The sequence below is a fragment of the Nyctereutes procyonoides genome, unplaced genomic scaffold, assembly GCF_905146905.1.
Source record: "Nyctereutes procyonoides isolate TBG_1078 unplaced genomic scaffold, NYPRO_anot_genome, whole genome shotgun sequence".
NCBI classification, from domain to species: domain Eukaryota; kingdom Metazoa; phylum Chordata; class Mammalia; order Carnivora; family Canidae; genus Nyctereutes; species Nyctereutes procyonoides.
Window position 1 is genome coordinate 26,444,712 of NW_026575142.1, and position 12,448 is coordinate 26,457,159.

At 44.5% G+C, this 12,448-nt stretch overlaps 1 protein-coding gene across 3 annotated transcripts in view; it reads right to left on the reverse strand.

The window, feature by feature from the left end:
* TANC1 (tetratricopeptide repeat, ankyrin repeat and coiled-coil containing 1) overlaps positions 1 to 12,208 on the reverse strand; it is a 226,906-nt gene extending 214,698 nt beyond the window's left edge. For 2 of the 3 annotated variants that reach the window (XM_055307801.1, XM_055307800.1), the window contains exon 1: positions 10,677 to 10,694. The gene's annotated coding sequence lies outside the window, so the exon portion shown is untranslated. Of the gene's footprint in view, positions 1 to 10,676; positions 10,695 to 12,151 lie in introns of those variants that run through there. The other variant, XM_055307799.1, reaches the window with a different exon arrangement.
* Between the last annotated feature and the right edge of the window lie 240 nt (positions 12,209 to 12,448).

Below are 12,448 nucleotides of genomic sequence, written 5' to 3' on the forward strand. Positions count from 1 at the left end.
ATTCCAGTTAACAGAATATATTATATTAGTTTAAGGTATACAACACAGTGATTCAGCACTTCCATACATCACTTGGTGCTCATCACAAATAGTGCTAAGCATTTTACATGGGTTCTCACCTTCAGTCTTGGCACAAAGCCTATGAAACAGGATTACTAACCCATTTTATGGGTTAAAAAGACAGAGGTCAAGTAAACTGCCCAGAGTCACATGCTAAACCAGAGTTCATCTGGCTTCAAAGATCATGCTTTTATTCACTAAAACCTATATATTTGTATTTTTAAAAGAAGAGAAGAAAAAAAAAGTACTGTGTATTTTTAGTGTGCTACTATAGTTCCAAACTGCTTACTGTCCAAAGTGCCTTATTATTCACAAGTGAATTTTAATACATAGAACAATATTCCCACCTGCTAAGGGATTAAATACAAGAATGTGCTGGGAACTATCTATGATAGCTACCATTCATCACACAAAGCTACTTTATATATACCATGCTATTTTTCATTAAGACACACAAAATTTCTTTGAGTTTAATTTTTCCCAGACATAGAAGTACTTGGAAGACTATCAAGGGAAAAAAAACTTAAATATCAAATTAAGTTAGCAAAGTCAGCTACAATAGGAACTTTTATTTACATGTCTGAGTTTCCAAGATAATGTATATATAAAATTATGACCCTGAGAGTGTACTTAGATTTATAGCTGTACTTCAAATTAGCATAAGCATTTATCAGAAAAATATTCTGTTAAAATTTATCCAACAGAGGTAAAATGCATATTGCTAATGTGCTCAAAATAAATCTTCATAGAATATGTTTTACACTTACAACTCAGATACTGTCATTCTGAATAAAATTCAACCACCAGGGGATCCCTGGGTGGCGCAGCGGTTTGGCGCCTGCCTTTGGCCCAGGGCGCGATCCTGGAGACCTGGGATCGAATCCCACATCGGGCTCCCGGTGCATGGAGCCTGCTTCTCCCTCTGCCTGTGTCTCTGCCTCTCTCTCTCTCTCTGTGACTATCATAAATAAATAAATAAAAATTAAAAGAAAAAAAAATAAAATAAAATAAAATTCAACCACCAAAAATGTTTAATGCTCAAGTCACTTTACCAAAACATGGTTTATAATCTTAAGATATACTGAAAACTTATAACCATTTAACCAGGCCAACTATTCAGAATAACACAATGTTTCCAACCACAACTGGAATAAAATTAAATTTGTACCCCTTTGCTGTACTAATAAAATTAATTTCCAAATGAACTCGAAGGCATTACATATATATATATATATATATACACACACACATATGTAATATATATCGCATGAGTATGTTATATATTACATATATACAAATGTATGTATATGTAGATTACATATTATACATATGACAGATGCATAGTATGTGTAATACATGTGTGTATTACGTGTATTAATGTAGTATGTGATACCTATATGTATTAGATGTATTATTACATGTGTCTACATATATTATATATACACCTATATAAATATAAATTGCTAAATTAAAATGCCTGTTCCCAAACCATAGAAGAAAAGCATAGTCCACGACCTATTCTTGCCCAAAATATTTAACCTGAATTTAAACCAGGCCTTGAGATCTAACCTCTAATTTCTAGGAAATACAGTGCACAAAGGACAAGGTAAACAATTTTACTTTGTAAAGGTAACAACTTTAAGAAACAAGGAAACTATAGATATGGAATATCCTACAAGGTCTCTTCTACAAGTCAGAAGGGAGGAGGAAGGAGTGGGGAGATAGCATTTTTCTACATTTTAAAAAGACTAAAGAGGGATCCCTGGGTGGCACAGCGGTTTGGCGCCTGCCTTTGGCCCGGGGCGCGATCCTGGAGACCCGGGATCGAATCCCATATCAGGCTCCCGGTGCATGGAGCCTGCTTCTCCCTCTGCCTGTGTCTCTGCCCCTCTCTCTCTCTCTCCTCTCTGTGACTATCATAAATAAATAAATTCAAAAAAAAAAATTTAAAAAAAAAAAAAAGACTAAAGAGACAAAATCAGCAAAAATTCAGTGCTAATATGTAAACCCTGACTGAATCCCAGATCCAAGAAAACAAAAATGGTGACAACTGCCATCTGGGGGACAATTAGATGACATTAAGAAATCACTGTTAATTTTGTGAAAAGTGACAATGAGGTGGTGGGGTTTAAGTCCTTAGTTAGAAATGCATACTAAAGTTTGTCAGGATGTCTGGGCTTTGCTTTAAAATATTTCAGCAAATTAGGGGCACCTGGCTGGCTCAGTCAATGGAGCACTGAGACTCTTGATCTCAGGGTTGTAGGTTCAAGCCCCGCGTTGGGTGTAGAGAATACTTAAAAGTCTTTTTAAATCTTTAAAAAAAAGAAAATATGTCAGCAAATTAAACAACAACCCAACATTGTTCCCCGGCAAAGATGCTTTGCAAAAAAAAAAGTTTCCACAATTCAATTTATTTGGAAAATGCTTAAAACTTTGTTTCCCTCCAAGGGAATTCACAAAGAAGATTAGAAATAATGGTACTCAGAAGTCCTACAGTTAAAAAGAAAACTACCTATTGTGCTTTGGTAAACCCAGCACTTTTACCACTTATTTGAACACAGAGCTTTTTTCACTGCATAACATCTACTAATTTCATGAGAATCAGTTTCCATGGAACCCCCTTTGGGAACTGCTGCTTTATCTAGCTAAATCACTCTCAAGTAAGGCTCTCTTAAGTCCCATGTATGCTCCAAAAACTCTGAATAATAAAAAATTCACAACTGCATCTATTTGCAACTTAGAAGCCTGTCACTTTTTCTGTCTTTGCATCTATCACAAGTATATGTTGACTCTAACATGTTTTAATTTCTAAATCAAATCTTTGTATAAAACAAAATTGCCACTGCAAAAGTTCCCTCCATGGAGTTAAATTTTGCTATTCAAATCTACTTCCTTTGAAATCCGCAATGAAATAAATCTCAAATTCATAAGTTGTCAAACCACGACACATTTACACTTTCAAAACTTCCCCGAGATAGTTCAAAGGCTCCTCAAACGCTCTCCAATGACTTCTCAAAGTAAGTTACTGGCTTCATGGTAACAAAACACAAAACAAAACCTGAAATCAAAACTCTCTGACAGTCTTTCAAGGTAGTACTTAAGGACTTCTAACAATTTACCTCCAAGTCCTCCAAATCCTCATCTTTATGCACCAGAAGTGGTCCTGTTCTTACAAACGGGTCTTTTCGGTACTTGAACAATTGGATTCCAAGACAGACTGACCATATCACAAATTCTATCTACTCCATGGCTAAAAGTATAAAAGCAAGCTTTCAACTAATATCTGCAGTTCATTTGAGTGAAAAATGTGTCCTATTCCATTTAAAAGCCTCAGTACTTAAAAACTTTGGGAATACACTTAAAAGACATAAATGGCTAACAAAGAAATCTGAGCTAGAAGTCACTGCTATAAGGAAACAATAAAATTTGATGTCTCCCTTGCATCTAGGAGGCAATTTACAACATTCAAAACCCTTTCATAGACATTCTGTCATTTGACCCTCAAAACCCTAGAGAGATGTCTGTTTTCCATCATGATAGCATATATCTAACATGACTCAACTTGAAAGCCAACAACTTGTCAACCCTCAATTATCCTTCCCATGGAGAGAATAACGGCATATGTAATTTGATTCAGCTGAGCCATGAAGAGTCCATCACCTCCTGTCTCCCAGTGGGGACACTCAGGCCAGACCCTTACCACAGGAGTTCCCCCATGAAGGGCTTGGAGCTACTTGCAGACGGCTAACTGTCCACAGGCATTTAGAGCTTCATACAACCCAACCTCCAGGCCTTGTCTGTACTCCACAGGGGAGGAGACTCTCCTCTCAACTGACTGCACCTGCCTAGCTAGGATTGTCTGATGATGTTTCTGCAGCATCAGTCTTCAGAGCTTCCCGTTTGTACCCATGACACTGTACCCACATGGAAGGAGAAAAATGTCTAACTGTGGGCAACACATGTGAGGGCAGACAAAAAACTTTGGAATAAAAATGCCCTGGGTTTGGATCCTGGATCCTCCTGTCTTGGCCATGTGCATTCCTTGGTCTCAGATTCCTTATATGAACATGCAGCACTCTACCTCCTAAGGTTATTGAGGGCTGGAGGAGAGAGAACCTCCTACCGCCCCCCACCCCTACTGGCACAGAGCTGAATTTAACAGCTGTGGGTTCTCTGCCTGCCTCCTTTTTCTTCCAGGAAAGGGAAACAAGCAATTTAAAAAACTGACTAAGGTAAGACAGGACCCCAACCATCAAGAAGCCCAGGCATCAAGCCCAGGGTGCCTGGCTGGCTCATTTGGTAGAGTATGCAATGCAACTCTTGATCTCAAGGTAGTGAGTTCAAGCTCCATGCTGGGCATGGAGCCTATCTAAAAGCCTATAACCCGGAGGCAAAGTAAGCAGGCCAACAACTTAATAATAAAAGGCAAAAAGGAAAAAACATTATAATTGTACAAGTAATGTGCTGGGGGATTAAACAGAAGGAATCATGTAAATGCAGAAGGGGAAGATGAAAAAAATGTTAATGACAAAGCAAAATTTGAGCTAGGCCTTGAAGGACAATGAAAATGTAGTGGGGGGGTCACCTGCATGGCTTAGTCAGTTAAGCCTCTGCCTTCCACTTGGGTCATGATCTTGGGATTCTGGGATCCAGCCCTTCCCCTCCCCCCCTCAGAGGGGAGTCTGCTCCTCCCTCTGCCTCTCTCCTCCCCCCCACCCTCCCCCACTCATGTGTGTGCGCTCTCTCTCAACTAAATAAATAAAATCTTTAAAAAGGGACAGCCCCGGTGGCCCAGCGGTTTAGCACCGCCTTCAGGCCAGGGCCTGATCCTGGAGACCCGGGATGGAGTCCCACATCCGGCTCCCTGCATGGAGCCTGCTTCTCCCTCTGCCTGTGTCTCTGCCCCCCTCTCTCTCTCTCTCTCTGTCTGTCATGAACGGATAAATAAAATCTTAAAAAAGAAAAGAAAATGTAGTGGGGGATGGGGAAAACAGCCTCCCCTGAGGCAAACTGATACAAAGTATGGGACAGTTATGGAACGGGGATGAGCTGAGTGGCATTTGCAAAGACATGGGTCTGGAAAAGAAAGTCATGAACCAAATCATGGAGAATCTTGAAGGCTATGAATACAAGGAGAACAGCCATGGCTCTTACCGGTCCCCAAATCAGTCGTGCTTTCAGCTACAAGTAACAAAAACTACATAACTACCAAGTGACAGGAAAATATGCTCTCAAAACTTTTTGGTCATGGAGCCCTAAAAGTAAAAAAATTAAACACGTATCCCCAATATGTTACAAATTGCATATAATTTATATATAATTAAAACACTAGAGTTATGAATTACATGTGTATACTAATGTATGTACATTATAAAACATCCATTAAAAGCTTTTCAATGGATGAGAATGATTCAAACATTATTCTTACCTTTATTTTTATTAATACAAATCCATACACAATTTTTGTGCTAATTTACTAATCTGAGTTAAAAGTCATTTCCTCAGGGCACCTGGGTGACTCAGTCAGTTAAGCTTCCAACCCTTGGTTTCAGCTCAGGTCATGATCTCAGGGTCCTGAGATGGAGCCCCAGGATATGCTTTGTGGGGGAGTCTGCTGGAGATTCTCTCCCTCCCCCCCTCTGCCCCTCCCCTCAGCTCATGCTGTCTCTCTAAAATCTTTTTAAAAATCTAAAAAAATAAAAGTCATTTCCTCATCTCTATAATAAGACACTTTCTTATCCTATAAACATATCATTATCCCTGATAACTTTCTTTGCAAGAGAGCCACTTGCCCATTTTGTGGGAGTCTGTTTACTCAAAAATAGATAATATAATTCATAAATCCTTCTACACAGAGTTCACCAAAGGCAAGAATAAGAATGAGAGTACCACTGGCACTTCCACCAGGTTATAAAATAATCTCTCATACAGCCTAAGTAACAGGAGACTTTTCAGATATACCAACCAGTGTTAACCATCTATTAAATAATAGAAAAGCAAAAAATAAATAAAAATAAAGCTTTTTTTTTTTCTAGATAAGGTTTTAATATTTCCTTCCTTTTCAGACTAGATGGTTTAGCGCACTCCATTTGGAGATAACTGCCTCAAACAATAATAAAAAAATTTGTCACACAAGGAGTTCTGAGTCAGTGGTTTCAGGGTTAGTTAATTGAGCAGCTGGAAAATGCCACCATGTTCATAGGCACATCCATCTTTGTACTCTGTGATCCTCTGAGTATTAACCTGTTCTATTTTGCTGACAACTTTCAGTTCCCAGTACAGCGGTACTCCATAGGTATCACATAAATATTCATTAACCAGTCACTAGCAAGACTTATGGTGTTACTAAAGTTGACTGAACTTGATCAAGATTCATCCCCTAGGGCAGAGGACACACCTAACTTACCTTGAATGCACGGCCAATGGAGAACCAATCAAAAGCAAGATCATGATACCAAGTCATGTGGAAATTATTACAGCACTGGCCCTCCTACAGAATCATGTAACCAACAGAGTGTGAGTAAGCCTAGATCCCAGCAGAAAAACCAGCCAGCTGAGCCCAGCTCCAATTTCTGAATTGCAATCAACTAAACACAGTAGTTGGTTTAAAACACAAGAAGCAAAGGAGACCAGGAGAGGGAATGCTGTGGTTTGGGCACACAAACCATCCCTGGTATAACACTCCATGTACACAGGACAACGGTGAAGAAAAAACTATACTGTTTCATTTCCATGGTTGTTGGGGTTTTTGTTGTTGTTGTTTTATTTAAACATCTAGTTCAGGGTAAGCAAGCACTCAATAAACATAAATAATTGATGTCACTGACCCCAAGTAATTTAGAATAAAGCATGGCAAAGAGAGGGGAGTATAACGGGATACGTGATAATAATGACCAATTCCCGACTTTTCTGCAGTAATTCAATACCCATTATACAAGTGCCTGTATATGCAGCAATTCAAATCCCCAAAGAATGTGGAAAAGTCTCAAGAGTGTGGGGTATACATCACTGGAGCATTAAAAATGTTCTTACCCTCTGGTACATTGGTATGTTGTTATGACCAGCAATACCACTTTTGGAAACATATCCTGCATGAAACAGCTAGCTCTTTTTGTTTAGACAGCTTCCTCCCTCTTCCATTAACAATAACCCCCTTCTTTGTGGGACACTTTGTCTCCCCACAGTCCCATCTTGTGGGTCTAATGGAGACTGCCAACCTTAACTCTCCTTTGGTTGGCATTAGGCCAATCTGGGTTCTCTCCAGGATTTTCCCAAATTGGAACTAAGAGCAAAGAATCAGTTTCTTGATGATGTGAGGTTTTGAAGCTACCAGCAGCCAGGTGCCCCTGTGTGGGGCAGTGTGCTGGGCCTTCTAATTCAATGATGAGTAAAACACATCTGAGCCAAAGGGCTCTCATAGCCTAAGAGATCTTTCTTCTCAACACACCTAAATGTCCAAATAGACTGGTTAAATAAATTATGGTAATGTATGTAATGGATTTACCAAAGAGCCACTAAAACAGTACCAAAGAAGAATATACTGATATGACAAGAGGGGAAAAAAGCACATTATGTAAGTATATACTATATTCTAAACTGTGCAAATATATGTCAAACCTTTCTCACATTTCTTCAAAAGCACATGTATAAAGGATCCTGTTTTTGCATGAGTATATATGCATGAAAAAAAAGCATAACCAGGTGTTAGAGACAGCCCCACCCCACGACCCGGACTCCCAGAGGTAATAAGCCACTGTCATGATAGGCAAGTAACCCTAGGTGTGCTGGGTGGAGCAGGGAAGGTGGTGAGTCACTGTGGCTCTGGGCTATCTGACTGAACGTACTGGGTTCACATCTACATACAACTGTGGCTGGAAGATTTTTACTAACAAATTCCTTCATGGTAGTGGCAAAAACCTGTGCTAAAATCCAGGGACTGTGCCATCCCTCTGTATTAATTTTCTTGTCCTTGACATTCTTGCCCATGGGACTCTTCCTCCCAGAATATTCTTCTTGGTCATACATACCTGCAAGAACCCTTAAAGACAATATCTATTGTAGAAGGGCAAGTGCCATCAATACCACAGCCAAACAAACCAGAAGTCCTTTCACTCACTCTCCACAAGATAATTTTTCCTGAGAGCCTTCTTTATCAAAAGTCTTCCTCTATCATTTCAAATCCAGTCTCCCGGGCAGCCCGGGTGGCTCAGCGGTTTAGCACCACCTCCAGCCAAGGGCGTGATCCTGGAGACCCAGGATCGAGTCCCACCCATGTCAGGCTCCCTGCATGGAGCCTGCTTCTCTCTCTGCCCCTCTCTCTCTCTCTCTCTCTCTCTGATGAATAAATAAATTAAAAATCTTTAATAAAATAAAATAAAATCCAGTCTCCCGATAATAAAAAACCAGAAGCTCTTCTTCTGTTTTGCTGCTCTTGTTCCCTTCTGGTATGTTGATAGTCTCCCAACTTCACAACCAAATACTGCTTCATCATGCTCTCTCCACTCACACGCGTGTGAGTGAGCCTTTACAGTCAATCGTACTTATGGGTACATACTCTCTTTTGAGGTTTAAACCCGACTGCTTAATATTCTAAAGAGGCAGTCTTCTGAGAATAAGTTTAAAAAGCTAAAGATGGACAGGCTCCTCAGACATAAAAGAGCCTATAGCTTAGCACATAATTTTATTTTAGAACCTTTTAAAGAAAATCCATACCAGCTTCCAGATGAGTGTCAAGTTGCGCTCAGTGCTCTTAAATAGGCAAGCAGGACACAGTACAAACATTTAGAGTCACAGTGAAAATGGGTCACCTGCAGCCTACTACTTACTTCTTTACCGTTAAACCAACAGCAGGAGGGAAGAATTTATGTAGCACAGAAAGTGCTGCAGAATTAGACTTCTCCAAACATCAGCAGAAAGAGCCCAAGAATGATGACACCAAAAAAGGGACGTTTGTCCAGGCTTTGTAATTCCGCTGAGAGGTACCAAGATGAAAGGCAAATGATATCTTCATTTCTTATTTTTAAAAAAGACATATGGATCTGAGAAGTGATTTCCTTAAGAATGCTGTCTGGGTTACTAGTCTGGATTATAAATCACACTAGACCCTGAAGCCTACTTAATAAAAAAGAAGTTGAAAATAAACAAATGATTAGTTTGAGGTATGTGAATTTCTGAAGCTCTCTCGGGGAGAAAGTTTTATTACCATTGTTACTGATCTGTTTTTAATCTCTGACATCAAAGCATAGATGTTAACCCTGGGGTTCTGAAACCAGAAGAACCCATAAAAGAAATACTATAAGAAACTGCCACATATTAGCATTAGTCTGTTTGTCAAGTCTTAGCCAATCCTCAGGTGACTCCATAAATAAAGGGAGAGGGGATAAGGAGAATGAGCAGATCCAGGTACAAGTCCAACTCCACCACTTATAGATGAAACCCAGCAAGCTGATCTAACTGGCTCAGCCTCAGTTTACTAACCTGAGAACTAAGGGTTAAAATACATAAAGACCTTTGTAAACCCCAAAGCACTGTGCTAATAGTAGGCATTCTGTAACCTGTGCTTAAGCACATTTCTCCAAGTCTTAGAGAAGTTTAGTGTTGAAAGATAATCCCATTTTAGAGATGATGATGATGATGATGAAAAAACCAGAAAGGTGTTAGAGCCTTGTATACAAAACACTTTGTAAACTGGTCGGGGGAAGGTTCTAATTTTCCACCACTGAAATACACGTTTAAAAGACAGTCAGGGATCCCTGGGTGGCTCAGCGGTTTAGAGCCTGCCTTTGGCCCAGGGCCTGATCCTGGAGACCCGGGATCGAGTCCCACATCAGGCTCCCTGCATAGAGCCTGCATCTCCCTCTGCCTGTGTCTCTCATGAATAAATAAATAAAATATTTAAAAAATAAAATAAAATAAAAAATAAAAGACAAAAAGTTATCCTGGAGACTAAAATCCCTCTCCACCAACACACACACACACACACACACACACACACCCTCTGCTTCATTTTGAATTTGTAAATTTTACTCCTGTAACTAAACTTTTCATCAGAAAGATTAAAATAAAGCCACTTCTCTGACCGTGAGGTTCACAGCTTACCCTCAATCCAACCTAGGCAAAACCTTCAGGATCAGGTTGGAAATGTCTAAAGGAAACATTGACATAACATTAACCTCCAGCTGTGCTGGCAGGCGTCCTTATAACGTGGATTATAGTTATATCAGCCCAGGGATACTGGTTTGATAAAGAATTAATCAGCAACTCTGAGGGGGAATGTTGCCTAAAAATGGACAATTTAATCAAGACAATTTCATTGTCTGCAAAAAAAATAGTGCCCTCAATCATCCAGTATCAAAAACCCAGTATGGCACCAAATAAATGGTGTGTGGTGAAAAGAGACAAAATGTTCTTTTTTCTACAGGTCTTATGGGAAGCAGAAAAGGGCTGACTATGAATCAGCTATGCTTTAGTTCCACGATGGACATAAATTATGATAATTTGGACATTCTGGTGGTTAAACCAGGAAAGCAGAAAAACACTGCTTCCAAGTCCCAGCAAAAGTTAAAAGTTTGTGGCATCACAGCTAAAGAGACAGGGTCATGAAAAAGTAACCTTACACTTATTTCTGGACTTTCCTGCCTCCACTGAAATGGATGACACTATTTCCCATCCCTTATTGTCAGACCACAACAGTCCGGAAGCCTGGACCAAGTTCACTTGGCAGGTAAGAGGAGCAGCGCCAGGAGGAAGTCCTGAAGGATGTCAGATACCACATTTCCTCTACTCCTGCACACTTTTCATCTCAATTCCAGCAGGATCCGTGCACCGGGAGTCCTGACACCCGCCATGCGCCGTGGCTGACAAACCGCAGAAACTGGCATCCTCTCGGGAAGGTCCCTCGTGAATCTCTAAGTAGATTAGATGAGTAAAGCATCCAGGCGGGCACCGTCACGACCGTCTCTCCGTCGCTCATAAATGCCCCCGTTCCAGCAACCAAGAAGCGGCTGTTAGCGTCCAAACTCCTCGCGGTAGCAGATCTGAACCGCCTCGGAGCGGCCGGAGAGCTCCGCGCCCCGCCCCCCCCCCCCAGGAGTGCCAGCCTGGCAGGAATAACCGTGACCCGGGGCGGGGGGGGGGGGAGGGCCTGGAGAGATGCAGACTCCCCTCGTTTCCACTATGGAGGAATGCCAACTCTCAAAAAAGGAAAAAAAAAAAAATCCCACCAACTCTCTGAGCCCAGCTCCCGGGTTGCTCCTTCCCTCTCAGCCGCTCCGCCTCCTCACTCGTGCCCCCTCCGCAGCCCCAGGCCCGAGGTCGAGGCCCGCGGCTGGGTCCGGCGGGCCCTGACCTGGTGACCCGCCCGACCGCGCTCCTCCGGGTCAAGTTCAGGGGGAGGGCGGCCCCCTCGCTCCCCGGCTGAGCCCCGCGGGGCAGCGCTTCCGACGCGCCACGAGGCCCCGCGGCGCCGACCCGGGCCGCCGCCGCCGCCGCCCCCGCCCCCGCCCCCGCCGCGCGCCCTCCCGCAGCCCGCGGAGTCGAGGAAGTTCGCTGCGGCTGCGACCCGGAGCCACACAATGCCTGGGGCTTCCTCCGCGGCCGGGCGTCCGGAAGGCGGCCGCGCCCGGCGGGCCCCAGCCCCCGCGCCCCGCGCCCGCGCCCCCGCCCCAAGCGCCCCCGAGCGCCCCGAGGGACCCTGCGCCCTGCGCGGGGACCCGGGAGCCACGGTCCTCCGACGAGCCTCGCCCCTCCCGCCCGCCACCGACATCGCGGGGCCGCTCCTCGCCGTGCCTCGGCAGGGACGCGGCGCCCCGGCGCCCCCACGCCGCGGGCCACGCGCCCCCGCCCGCCTCCCGGGGCCCCTCCAGCCCGCGGGGCCGAGCCGGCGCCCGACGTGCCCAAGCCCGTCCCCGACAGCTCCCGGGGGCGCCGGCGCGGAGGGCGGAGGGCGGGCTCCAGAAACTTTCGCACTTGCCTCGCCTCCGGCCGCAGCGCCCTCTCCTCCCGCGCGGACCCCTCGCCCCGGGGCGCGGCTGCAGCGGGCCCCGCCCGGACCCAGCGAAGCCGGCGGCGGCGCCAGGGCGGCGGGAGTTACCTGCCGGGAAAGTTTCCAGCCCCGCGGCGCGGCTCCCCGCCAGCGCCCGGCCTCGGTGCGCCGCCGCCTCCCGGCTCCCGGCGCCCCGCCCCGCCCCGCCCCGCCCCGCCCGCGCGGCCCACCCCCGGGCCTCATTGGCAGCGCCAGGCCCCGCCCCGCGCGTGTTCCCGAGGCACCTTCCCCGCGCGCCCGCCCCGCCCGGGCTCCCGCGCCCCCGCCCCCGCGCCCCCGGGGCCCGACCTGCCGAGTGGTCCGCAGCCCCGCAGCCCCGCAGCCCCCGCCGCGCTCCGCAGACGG